This window comes from Ascaphus truei, chromosome 1 (assembly GCF_040206685.1).
Source record: "Ascaphus truei isolate aAscTru1 chromosome 1, aAscTru1.hap1, whole genome shotgun sequence".
In the NCBI taxonomy this organism is placed as follows: Eukaryota; Metazoa; Chordata; class Amphibia; order Anura; family Ascaphidae; genus Ascaphus; species Ascaphus truei.
In genome coordinates, this window is record NC_134483.1 from 180,373,563 (window position 1) to 180,385,626 (window position 12,064).

At 46.7% G+C, this 12,064-nt stretch overlaps 1 protein-coding gene across 1 annotated transcript in view; it reads right to left on the reverse strand.

Moving 5' to 3' along the window:
- LOC142494110 (uncharacterized) overlaps window positions 1-12,064 on the reverse strand; it is a 181,527-nt gene that overhangs the window by 63,632 nt on the left and 105,831 nt on the right. The gene's annotated exons all lie outside the window — the stretch shown is intronic.

Below are 12,064 nucleotides of genomic sequence, written 5' to 3' on the forward strand. Positions count from 1 at the left end.
GGTATTTGATGGACCGGGGCTGCCATTTAAGCTCAAAATTGAATACCAATAGTTTTTGCATCTCATCAGGGATGTTCAAGCTCATCGACTCAGTCTTCGATTGGTTTATCTTGAAACCTGAGAGCTGATTGAACCGCCCCAGGAGCACAAATAGGTTGGGGAGAGAGGTGAGCGGTTTGGTGATTGTCAGAATAATGTCGTCTGCGTATAACGCTAATTTGTGCTCCTGTGAGTTAATTTGGACCCCCGTTATGTCTCTATTACTGCGTATGTGTGCTGCCAGTGGTTCGAGGCATAGGGCAAAGAGCAAGGGCGATAGCGGGCACCCTTGCCTAGTCCCACTTTTGATTGAAAACAACTCGGAGTGGAAGCCCTGATGAAGGACCCTCGCTGCAGGAGACGCGTAAAGTGCTTTTATTGCCCTTAAAATCTTTTCCCCGAAACCAAATGCCCCAAGCATGGTCTCCAGGTATGGCCAGTCTATCCTGTCAAAGGCTTTCTCCGCGTCCAGGCTTAACACCAAACTCCGAACCTTGCTGGCGTTGACAAAGTCAATTATATCTATTACCCTTCTGGTATTATCTGCCACCTGTCTATCTCTAATAAAGCCAACCTGGTCCGGATGGATCAGCCTAGGCAGGATAACCCTTAGTCGATTGGCCAGTAATTTAGAATAAATTTTGACATCCGAATTTATGAACGAGATCGGCCTGTAACTTTTGCAATTTGTGGGATCTTTGTCCTTCTTGTGAATCAAGGAGATTGACGCCTGGAGCATCTGGGCCGGGAAAGGCTCTCCCGCCAGGACCCCGTTAAATAACCGGAGCATGTGTGGAGCTAATATTCCAATGAATTTTTTATAATATAAATTAGAGAACCCGTCTGGGTGCCGGGGCCTTGGAAGACTTCAAGCTTTTGACTACGGCTGTCAGTTCTTCCCGTGTGAAATCAATCTGTATCGCCTCACGCTCCAACCTAACCAGCTGCGGCAGAGTAGCATCCGCCAGGAACTCCTGCAGTCTGCGCCTTGTATTTACATTGTGGACCACTTTCTCCCCATTATACAATTGAGCATAGTATAGTTTAAACTCTTCTACTATAACCTTAGGGTTAGAGGATGTCTCCCCTGATTTTGTTCTAATTGCTTGTATGTTGAAATTTGGCTGCCTATTGCGGAGTCGATTGGCTAACATTGTGTCCGGCTTGTTGGCTTTCTCATAGAATTTTCTATGTGTCCAACTCAAGTCTTTCTCGGCCCTGGTGGTGAGGAGGAGGTTAAGCTCAGTCCTTACATCCTTCAACTCCTTTAGGGTATCTCCTCTGCCTGATCGGCTATGTAGTGCAGAGAGCTCATGTAACCTCTTATATAACTTTGTCAATTTGGCATCCCTCTGCTTTTTCTTTTTCGCTGCTATGCTTATTAGCACCCCCCTCATCGTGGCTTTGTGAGCCTCCCACAGGATTGAGTGGGACTCCACACTGCCTAAATTGGTCTGAAAAAACTGCCTGATCTCCTCTTTAACCATTTTCTCTAATTCTGGTACCTTAATCAGTGATTCATTAAGTTTCCAGTTTGCTCCCGGGCTAGTAGGCCTAATCTGTGTGCATCTCAGCTCTATTGATGCATGATCCGACCACGTAATATCGTGTATTTTGGAGTCGGATATCTATGGGACCATTCTACTAGACACAAAAAAGTGGTCGATCCTGCTGTAACTGTCATGAGGGTGTGAGTAGAAAGTATAGCTCCGCTCCCCGGGGTGCTGTTCCCTCCAGATGTCAATCAGGCTCCCTTGCCTGAGGCCCTCCAGCAGTGGCCCATTCCCTGCGTGTCTAGGCTTTTGCTGCTGCGGTGATCTATCTAGCCGGGGGTCTATTGTTTTGTTAAAATCCCCTGCTAGGATTATATTTCCCACGGCACATCTTTGCAATACCTGGAAAAACTCCTCAACGAACTGCGGATCGTTCTCGCAGGGCGCGTATACAGTACCGACACACTTTATTGCAGTGTGGTCGGTACCGCAAGCCGGGAGATTTCCCGGCTTGCTAGTGGCCGCCCCTCGGCGTGCCGCGCGTCATAGACGCACGGTCACGCGTCTTCGGGAGCCTGCGCCCCCTGCACGCGCGTACAGGGCTCCCCGAGGGAGCCCTGGTGTCCCGCGATCTGCGGGACGGCGGCAGGGGGTTCCGGGGGACCCGGCGGACCCGGCAGCGGTAGGGAGAGCGCCCCGATCGGAGGGCGCTCTTCCGCTGCTTCGGCGCGCGCCCGTCACACTCGGGCGCGCGCCAGGCTACTGCTGCGGCCAAGAACGGGCAAATGCTCGAATAAACTTGGCCGCAGCAGTATGCAGGCCAACGTTACTCTGCACTGCTGTAGGAGTCCTACCAAGATAAGGTATCTCCCCTTGCTGTCCTTTTTTGCTCTCTCTAGCTGGAAAGGGAATTTATTATTGAATACTATAGCTACTCCTTTCTTTTTTTCTTTAGCGGATCCCAGGAAAAACTGCCTATAACTTATGTCTAAGAATCCGGGGCTGCTGTGTGTACTGAAGTGGGTCTCTTGGAGGAAAACCACGTCAGCACCCCTGCGTCTGAATTCAGAGAAGGCAACCTTACGTTTCTTTGGGCTATTGAAACCTTTTACATTTTGGGAGATAAGTGTTACTGCCATATTTGTATGTTGTGTGGGTATCTATGCCAGATGTGGTGTAAGTGCTTACCCGGGGGGTGTATCCCTCGCTGGTGGTGCCGTCTTTGATGGTGGCGTGCACTGGGTACCGCTCCCTCTCTTCGGGGGTCCGGAACATGGATGGGAGGAAACATGAGGGAAAGGCAAGGGAAACAATAAACATATAAACACATAAACAGTACCCTGGTGGTCCCAAAGGGCCCCAGGGTTAATGCCCGGAAGTAAATCTTTCCCACTGGATCCTCCTCCCTCCCAGTCCAGCTCCATGGTCCCTCCTGCGGACCATGAGTTTCCGGGACTTTAACAGGGGCGCGGGCTGGGCCCACTTCCCTGTCGCGGAAGCACATGCCTGCGGGCAGGATTGGTGGTAGTCTCCTGACCACCCGCCGGCTTCTGCTGAACATCCTCGTACAGCCACCCCCCCCCCCCCCACCCAACTGGGTCCAACTTCAGGCTACCCTTAGAGCGTCAAACCTACATGCCTGTGTGTATATTGATTTCCAAAACAAGCTACTGTGTTCTTCCCCTTTCTCAGTACCTAACTGGGGACCCACGGTGCCGACCCCACCTCCGCGCCTGCAGACCTCCTTCCATTCTGGGTGTATCCCAGCTGCGTCCTCTGCCAACCCGCCCTCTCCCTTACTTATATCCCGCCCAAGTGGCAGCCGGTCCCCCTTTCCCTTCACCGAGCGCCAGGCCTCTACCACATTCAGTCCTTACCACCCTCGCCTCCGTGCCAACCCACCCTTATGCTACGTCCTTCCCTCATTGCATTGGGACTGTCCTGGGGTGTCGTCTTCTTCTTCACTGCTCCCATTCTCTCGAGCTGTCTACCACCGGTATCCGCTGGTCGTCTATACCTCCCTCCGGCAGCGGAGATCGCGTGCCTCCGCCTGGGGGAGCCGGGACACCTCCTGTGTCGCACTTCCGGTGGGACATCCTCGCCGCCGGATATCCGGGTCCCCGCAGCGCCTCCGGAACTCGTCAGCTGACGCGGCAGTGGCTTGTCAGATGGGGGCCGGACGAGGGCGGAGACGGTCGCGGCTGGGGGCGGGCTCGCTCTGCTTACCAGACGGTCCCGCCAAAACAGCTGCCGCCATGATTCTTGCCGCGCTTTCTCTCCTTCTTTGCCAGGTAAGTCCAGTAACGCCATTTTGGGGGGTTTTCTTCGCCATTTCAGGTTTTTGGTGTAGGTGGGCAAAATCACCTCCGCTGGTCTCACTGGTCACCCTCTGAGGTCCGGGTGGGCCTTAGGACAACGTTCAACAGGGGGGGTACCTATAACAAAGTAACAGGTAACTTATAGAACCGTAACTGTGGTTTTAGGCAGCTTCTAGGAGATTACTGTGTATCCGTGTCCGCTCTGTCTTTACGCCGCTCCGCCGATTTGTGCACTTTTTCCCACTCAGCTGGGCGGGGGGGGGGGGGGCGCGCCTCCGGACTCCCCGGGCCTGTGATTGTAGCAGTGATGCCCAGCTTTTTAAGAAAGGCAGATCCCTCTGCCTGATGTTTTAGGGTGTTTGAGCGGCCGTTCCTAATCACCACCAAGGCGAAAGGGAAAGCCCAGCGATAGCGGACATCTCTGTCCCGTAGGGCTCTCGTGATGGGTAACAGCGCCCTCCGCCTCGCCAGAGTGATAGGGGAGGGATCTTGGAATACCGCCATGGTGATTCCTTCGTAGGTTACCGCGGGTGTTGCGCTCGTGATCTTACTCTTTCGTTCTGTAATGGTGCAGTCGGAGGATCACGTCCCGGGGAGGGTTGTTGGGCATTTGGCGCGATGGCAGCGGTCCATTGTTAGTTCGGCCTCCGTTTTGCCTGGCATTATGCTGCCCATCCATCTATTTAGCAAAGCCTCAGGATCTAGGATCTCCTCGGGGATCCCCGTATGCGCAGGTTATTGAGCCTGTCCCGATTTTCACCATCCTCTTGTCTGTCCTCGAGCTCTGCCACCCTGCGTTCTAGATCCCCCATCCGTGTATTCGTTTCCAAATGGCACCGTGAGCTTTCCTCCATTTTTTCTTCAAGCTCATTCGTGCGGGTGCCAATCTGGAGTATATCTTTGCGGAGGCTCTCTACTTCCCCCCTGAAGAATGACTTTAGATCTGTTAGTAACCTAGCTATTTCTTTCTTGATTATCTCAGCCTGCTCCGTCTGCGTCCCCTCCATCTCTGGGGCCGAGTCTGAGTCAGGGTTCTCCTCTGGCCTTGCTTTGCTTCCCCCCGTGAAGTATGATCGGACATCTGTTTTACGTTTGTTTTTCAGCCTTGTTGTGGCCATGATCCCTCGAGCGTGGTATGAGGCTGATCAGCGGAGGTTCACACCCATAAAGCTATGCTTGGATCTAGGGTAGCTGCGTTGAGAATGTCTTTTATTAGCTGATTTGTGCCGACGGGTATTGGAGCTGCTGCACTACACTTCCATCCACATACCCGCCGCGCATGTGCCCCCCTTTTGGCCCAATTTTATTGTAGTGTCTATGTTGGTATACACTGTAGGATATCATGATTTTTTTGCTGTAAATCAAAATATCTTTTTAGACATAAATATTTATTATTAATTCATTGCTAATTCAACTATTTATTTTTGTCTGTAACTTATTATTTATAAATTTCCATTTTGGTGTTGGTTGGGAAGTGCCCATGTAGTGATCCTGTTGGTCTTTCTGCCTTTTGTAGTTATTATTTAGAATCTGGAGTACCCCCTGTGGATAGGAGTGAATTGCTTCAGCATGCAGTGTAATATGTTGTTGTGGTATAAATATATTGTATGTGCATTTTAACTTGATTATGACACCACAGCTGACCAAAAGGCTGCAACTACAGTACATTCTAATTGTAATGACCCCTCCTGGCTGATAATGTTAAAACTATGGGATAACATTTTGGGTCTGTGCCAAAAATACAAATTAACACATGAAAGCATTGATAAAGGAAAGCAGTACAGTATAGAATAGAAAATACCAAAAAGACAAGTTTAGCCTTTACTGTAGTTATTAAGAGGAGTGGTTAATCTGAATTCAGTGGTCAATTTACATACAGTGTATAAAATGTGATGTTGGTCAGTGACTTGTTGAGAGAGTGAACATGTAGTAGTGTCCATCCTGTATGTATCTCTGGGCTTGAAGTACAGAAATAAAGTTCTGCAATGCTGCAAATCTACTATGGCCATTTATCGTCGAGCCTTTACTTACAGTTTATTGCATTGGACAATCTCTACTATGCCTCTAGTGGATTAGTGAATGAGTCGGCATTTAAGGAAGCAACTTATTAATACTTATTAATAAGCAAATATGCATCTCTGATACCCCCTCTAATTATCCTTTTCCTCAAAGTTCATTAATTTTACTTTAGAATCTGCAGCATTACTCAATTTTTCTCTTTTTTTGTATCCCATCATGTGCACTGAAATTAATCTTGCCCAACAAGTCCCAGCATTTTTGGGACTCCCATTAGCAATTTCTGTGTCTCACGATGTCACTTCCAGTTTTGCAGCTCAAAACAATGGTTTACCCAATGCATTTTGTTACACTAACTTCATCAGGGTTGTATGGTAGGGGTTGTCTGTCTCTTATTGTTTAATATTATGTTATTGTCTTTTGAAGATACTGTACACCATTAGAATTAAAGTGATATTAAATTAAGTTAACGCCACATTAAGTTACATATTTACATAGTAGATGAGGTTGAAAAAAAGACACATGTCCATCAACTTCAACCTATGCTAAATTTAAACGACAGATACTTTATCCTATATTTGTACTTACAGTATATGGATCCAGGGGAAGGCAAACAAAAAACTACAGTGAAATCTCATTTCATGATATCTTATAACAGGAAAAATAAATTCCTTCCTGACTCCAAGTATTGGCAATCAGATTATTCCCTGGATCAACATTCTTCCCATGTTTACTTATTTGGTATATCCCTGTATACCTTTCCTTTCTAAAAAGATGTCCAATTTTTTTGGAAGATTTCTATTGTATCTGCCATTACAGTCTCCATGGGTAATGAATTCCACATTTTAACTGCCCTTACTGTAAAGAACCTTTTCCTTTGTTGCTTGTGATATTTCCTTTCCTCCAACCTTAAGGGATAACCCCAAGGTCGTTTGTACTGCCCGTGGGATGAATAGTTCTTTTGAAAGCTACTTATATTGTCCCTGAATATATTTGCATATAGTTATCATATACCCTCTTAGACGCCTCTTTTCTAAAGTAAACAAATCTCATTTTTCTAGCCTCTCCTCATAAAGTAGATTACTGTACTGTATGCATCCGTTATCCTTTATTAATTTGGTGGCTCTTCTCTGCACTCTCTCTAGTTCCATAATGTCTTTTTTATGAAGTGGTGCCCAAAATTGTACTCCATATTCAAGGTGTGTTCTTAATAATGCTTTATATAGGGGCATAATTATGTTTACTTCCCTTCCATCCATTGCCCATTTAATGCAAGATAAGATTGTGTTTGCCTTTGCAGCTACTGCATGACTTTGGGCACTATTGATAATGCTACTGTCTACAAGCACTCCTATATCCTTCTCCATCAAGGATTCCCGTCATTTACCCCCATTTCATTTTTAAGTCACCTGTTTATTCTTGTTTACCAAATGCATAACCTTACATTTATCTGAATTAAACCTGATCTGCCATTTACCTGCCAAAGTTTCCAGTCTCTCCAAGTCCTTCTGAAGAGAAATTACATTCTGCTCTGATTCTACTACCTAACACAATTTAGTGCCATCAGCAAAGATGGAGACTTTGCTCTCTATGCCAACCCCAAGGTCATTAACAAACAAGTTAAAAAGCAGGGGTCCAAGTACTGTTCGTTGAGGTACTCTACGCACAACTTTAGCCCAACTTGAAAAAGTTACATTTATTACAACTTTCTGTTGTCTATCCATCAACCCCTTCTCAATCCAGGTGCAAATATTTTTACTGAGTCCAATTTGCCTTATTATGTACAGCACTGTACACTAACCTGTTGTGTGGAACTGTAGCAAAAGCCTTTGCAAAATCTAAATAAACCACGTCAACTACATTATCCATGTCTAAAATTCCTACTTACTTCCACAAAGAAACAAATAAGGTTAGTTTGGTGTGACCTATTCTTCCTAAATCCATGATGACTATTACTAATAATTTTGTTTTCCATTAGGTAGTCCTGATTATTATTCCGTAAAATACCTTCAAGTAGCTTCCCCACTATTGATGTCAGGCTTACAGGTCTGTAATTCCCCGGTTGTGATCTAGTTCCCTTTTTAAATATAGGCACCATGTCTGCTTTACACCAATCTTGTGGTACTAAGCCTGTGGAAATGGAGTCCTTGAATATTAAAACTGCAGACCCAGCAATATCATACATGTGTATTGTTTTTAATAAATCTGTTCTGTACTATGAGAAAATAGTTGCAGGATTTTTTTTAAACAACTCTGAAATTACATTTTTAATATATTATAATTTACCACACATTTTATGAGCTAAGCCTTATTTTCTTAAACATAGAGATAAGGATTGATAAAACACGATATCTCGATGCACTGATTCACTCTCTAGTGAGTAGGGTCAATATAAACAGACAAAGAAACACATAAAAGACAATATATTTAAAAAAAGAAGTTAATCAACTGAACACATACAAATGACACAATCACAGCATAGCATAAAATGCTGCCATGAAATCACATGCAGATAGTGTGAGTAGACTTATGCTGGCAATTTATATAACCAAATCTTTGTTAGCTATGTAACCCTACCCACCTCCCCCCTCCCTCTCCCATCTTATCTAGGGCGTTTTTGGGGGAAACTGCTCTGGTTACTACTCTTTGTGTGGTGCTAGCATAACTGCTGGTTCCAGGAGGGCTGAGTGGTCGCAGTGGTAAGGGGCATAGGACAAGTTTAAGGGCTGTATTTGTGGGTTGATATTCAGTGTTCAGCGCCTCCAGCTATGACAGGATCCCAGGCTGTGGGTTGTCAGCTCACTGCACCCTTTCATCCTCCTGCCCAGTAACCGACACCCAGGCAGAGGTCTGATTAATTAGCAGCTTTTATTGTCACTCTCTCTCCACACTTCTCCTCTTAGTCTCCCGCCGTACCGGACTTCTGGATGGTGCCGGCTCCATCTCTTGGGGCACTCTGTCTGGATATTGCCTAAGCCAGTCGGCTTAGAATGGCATGCTTGCCCCGCAATGGGGAAGGCACATAGCCCTCTTACTCCCCTTAGGGAGAAGAGGGCAGACATCATTCTTTCCCTCACCTCACACCCTCTCCCTCTGGAGGATAAGATGGACTTCCTCTCTCTTCAGAGGACAGCTCAAGACTCCTCTTGCTTCCTCACCCTTTGGAGGGTAGAGCCAGACTAACTTTAGATCCTCCCCAGAAGAATCTAGAAGGGGCGGGCTCATGGACTGTAACCACCTTCAAAGGGCTGTACACAGGCCATGAGACACCCCCTTCGTTCCTCTTCTAGGAAAGAAAAGATTAAGCCAATATGGCCTGGAACTTATCAGGGCTTACGTAGTAGTTATCCTATGTGGGAAAAAAACAGGTACAGTAAGATGGGACATACCCTGTTACAGCTACTTGTGTTTCACAGTAAAGCATTAGGAAGGATCCTGCTCAGATCATGGAGATTTAACAGATATAGGACCTCATGCAGTAAAGTAGGGTGATAGAAGTTATCGCCAGGGATTTGAACTCACCATTTTTGGCAGCGTTGCTATCACGGTATGCAGAAAGGCCCGAATACCAGTGAGAGCAACATTTCCAAATATGGTGAGTTGCCGGCGCCGAGATGATCTGCCCTCCGAAAAGGGCTCACCTGGCGACTTGTATCTGCTGCAATGAGAGATCTGCCTCTCTCTGTGCAAATCTTGCCCAAAATAAAAATATTTTAACATTTAAATTTTATGACTAGTCTAGATGAGCAGGGGGTCTCCGGAGCTTGGTTTCAGGTCCTGGGACCCCCTGCTTCCCGAGATACAGGCCCCATTATGGGGTGCGGTATCTCCTATGCATCGCGTCACGTGACCGGGACATTTCCCTGTCCCCAGACCTGAAATCAATGCAGTTCTGCTCCGGAGACCCCATGCTCATCTACACTAGTCATAAAATGTAAATTTAAATTTTTTTAGTAAGCAACAATACACAACCCACCCCCTGTGCCCCCCCATAAAACTATTATTAATTTTTTTTACACACAGGTGGTTCCCATGGGAGTCTGGGGGCCCTCGGTTGGTTCCCACAGGTGTCTGGGGGCCCTAGGGTGGTCCCCGCAGGTCCGCAGGGCCCCCACAGCTGTGGGGCCCCCGGTTCTTCTCCGCAAGGTGTCCCCCGTGAGTCCTCAGGTGGTCCCCATGGGCGTTCGGGGGTCCTCGGGTGGTCCCTGTGGGTACCCGCTGGCCTGCGGTACCATTCCTGTATGTAAAAATAAAACCATGGCCTACAGTACAATAAATACACCCCCCCCACACTAAAACACATACAGTACAGATTTTAAATTCTAATATAACGTAACATATATACTATTATGAGTGCATTCTTTGGGGTTTCTTTGTCTGTGTTTCACATGATCTTCCCCACAGAACTTTGTCGTATTAATATGAAAATGTGTTCCACTGACTGAAGAATACTCCTTCGCAGCAATTTAGTGAACCCCCATATCGCTCTCTTTATTACATCAATGAGCTCCATTGCCATGCCTGCACTGGGATTGTATGAGGGACACTAAGGGACATGAGCACAGTGTTAGCTACACGTGTCAGGTATGTGTATAGATTGTGTATGTTCTCTGGGGTCCTCAGAGCAGAGGGCCACCATACTGTCTCTTGAGTGACTCGCCATCTTTTGACATCAATTTGTTTGTCAACAATGTATCACAAGTATGTTGTGATACTGTTAAGTGTTAAAAGTTTCACATACAGTAAGACAAGACATTAGCCCTACCAGATATGTTGTTAGTATGTGACACTAAAGCAGTGCTACATACCTCGCCTCAGGAACCACTGCTCTCAATTAAAATCATCCGTATTACTGTAAGGGAGCTGTTTTCTTGTAGCGAACACACACTATCTTTTGCTAGGTAATGTTCTTGTAGGTATTAAAAAATATCTAGGACACTGCTCCCAAATACTGAGCAAACCCACAAAACAAATATACACACAAGAAAGGCTCACAGTGATTTACTCTCACTGCTGTAATTGGATTGGGCTACAAAGATCACCCTCTACTTAGTTGCATTTGATAAAAATCAGAGCAGCAAATATTGAATTGAGGGGTGTAAAATGCATACTGTTAAAGTACAGGTGTGTCGACGAGTATTCTAAAACTTGCCTTGGAAAATCTGGGGCTATCACCAACAATTCAAACTGAATGGGACTGCCAGGGACCCCTGCTGTGTTAATCCGATGGGCCATTAGTCTTTCTGCAGAAATGTAACTGAAATGTTGCAGCATGTACCCCGCATGTACCTGGGTCTTGTTGGTGATAGCCCCAGATTTTCCAAGGCAAGTTTTAGAATACTCGTCGGTGCACCTGTAGGTGACTAATTGTAACAAGTACTCACCACAAACAGGACAGGACCGCAGGGCTGAGGTGGGGATGTTAAGAGTACATCGACGAACAACCTCGCAACCGTGTCCGTATTTCAGAGTCGTAGTCGTGTAGCTGGGTCAGGATAGGAGAGGTCAGATTAGTTGTGATACTCGCCGTGGTCTAGGATTGGAGAAGTCGGAGGGTCATTGGGCGTAGCCGGGGTCCAGGAGTAGAGAGGTCAGAATGGTTGTTGTGCGTAGCCGAGGTCCAGGGGTCAGAGAAGGTAGAAGTCCGGGTACAAGCTGAGGTCAAAGGTAACAGATAAACAGGGCAGCAGGATGGAAGTGGCAAGTACTAGAAACATAAACAAGGTTTATGCTCAGCCAATTTGCCATTGGACTGGCTGAGCATATAAAGCACAGCGAGCCAATGGGAAGGATGCAGGCAGTGAGGCATCACACATAGACTGTGTACTGATAGCAGGGGCGGAGTGTATCCCAGCTGTGGAGTAATGAAGGGAGTTAGCATTAACCCCTCGAGTGCCCCTGGTATTGCGGCGCCGACGTGAAGTGGGAATAGTGACGTTCTCCGTTGTGTCACGGGACATGGAGGTGGAGCCTAGGTCCAGTGCCGGCAGGAGTACTGGGTGCTCACGTGCAGTGCACGTGCGAGGGGCATCACCCAATGCATCACGGGACGCATCACGGGGGCGGGACCGAGGTCCAATCCTCACACATTTTCACAACAATTGAAGAAAGTACACAGGAAACCAGAATAATAATTTATCTTCCTGCATCACAGACACCAAACAAGGAATATATCCACACGTTAAAAATAATTATTCT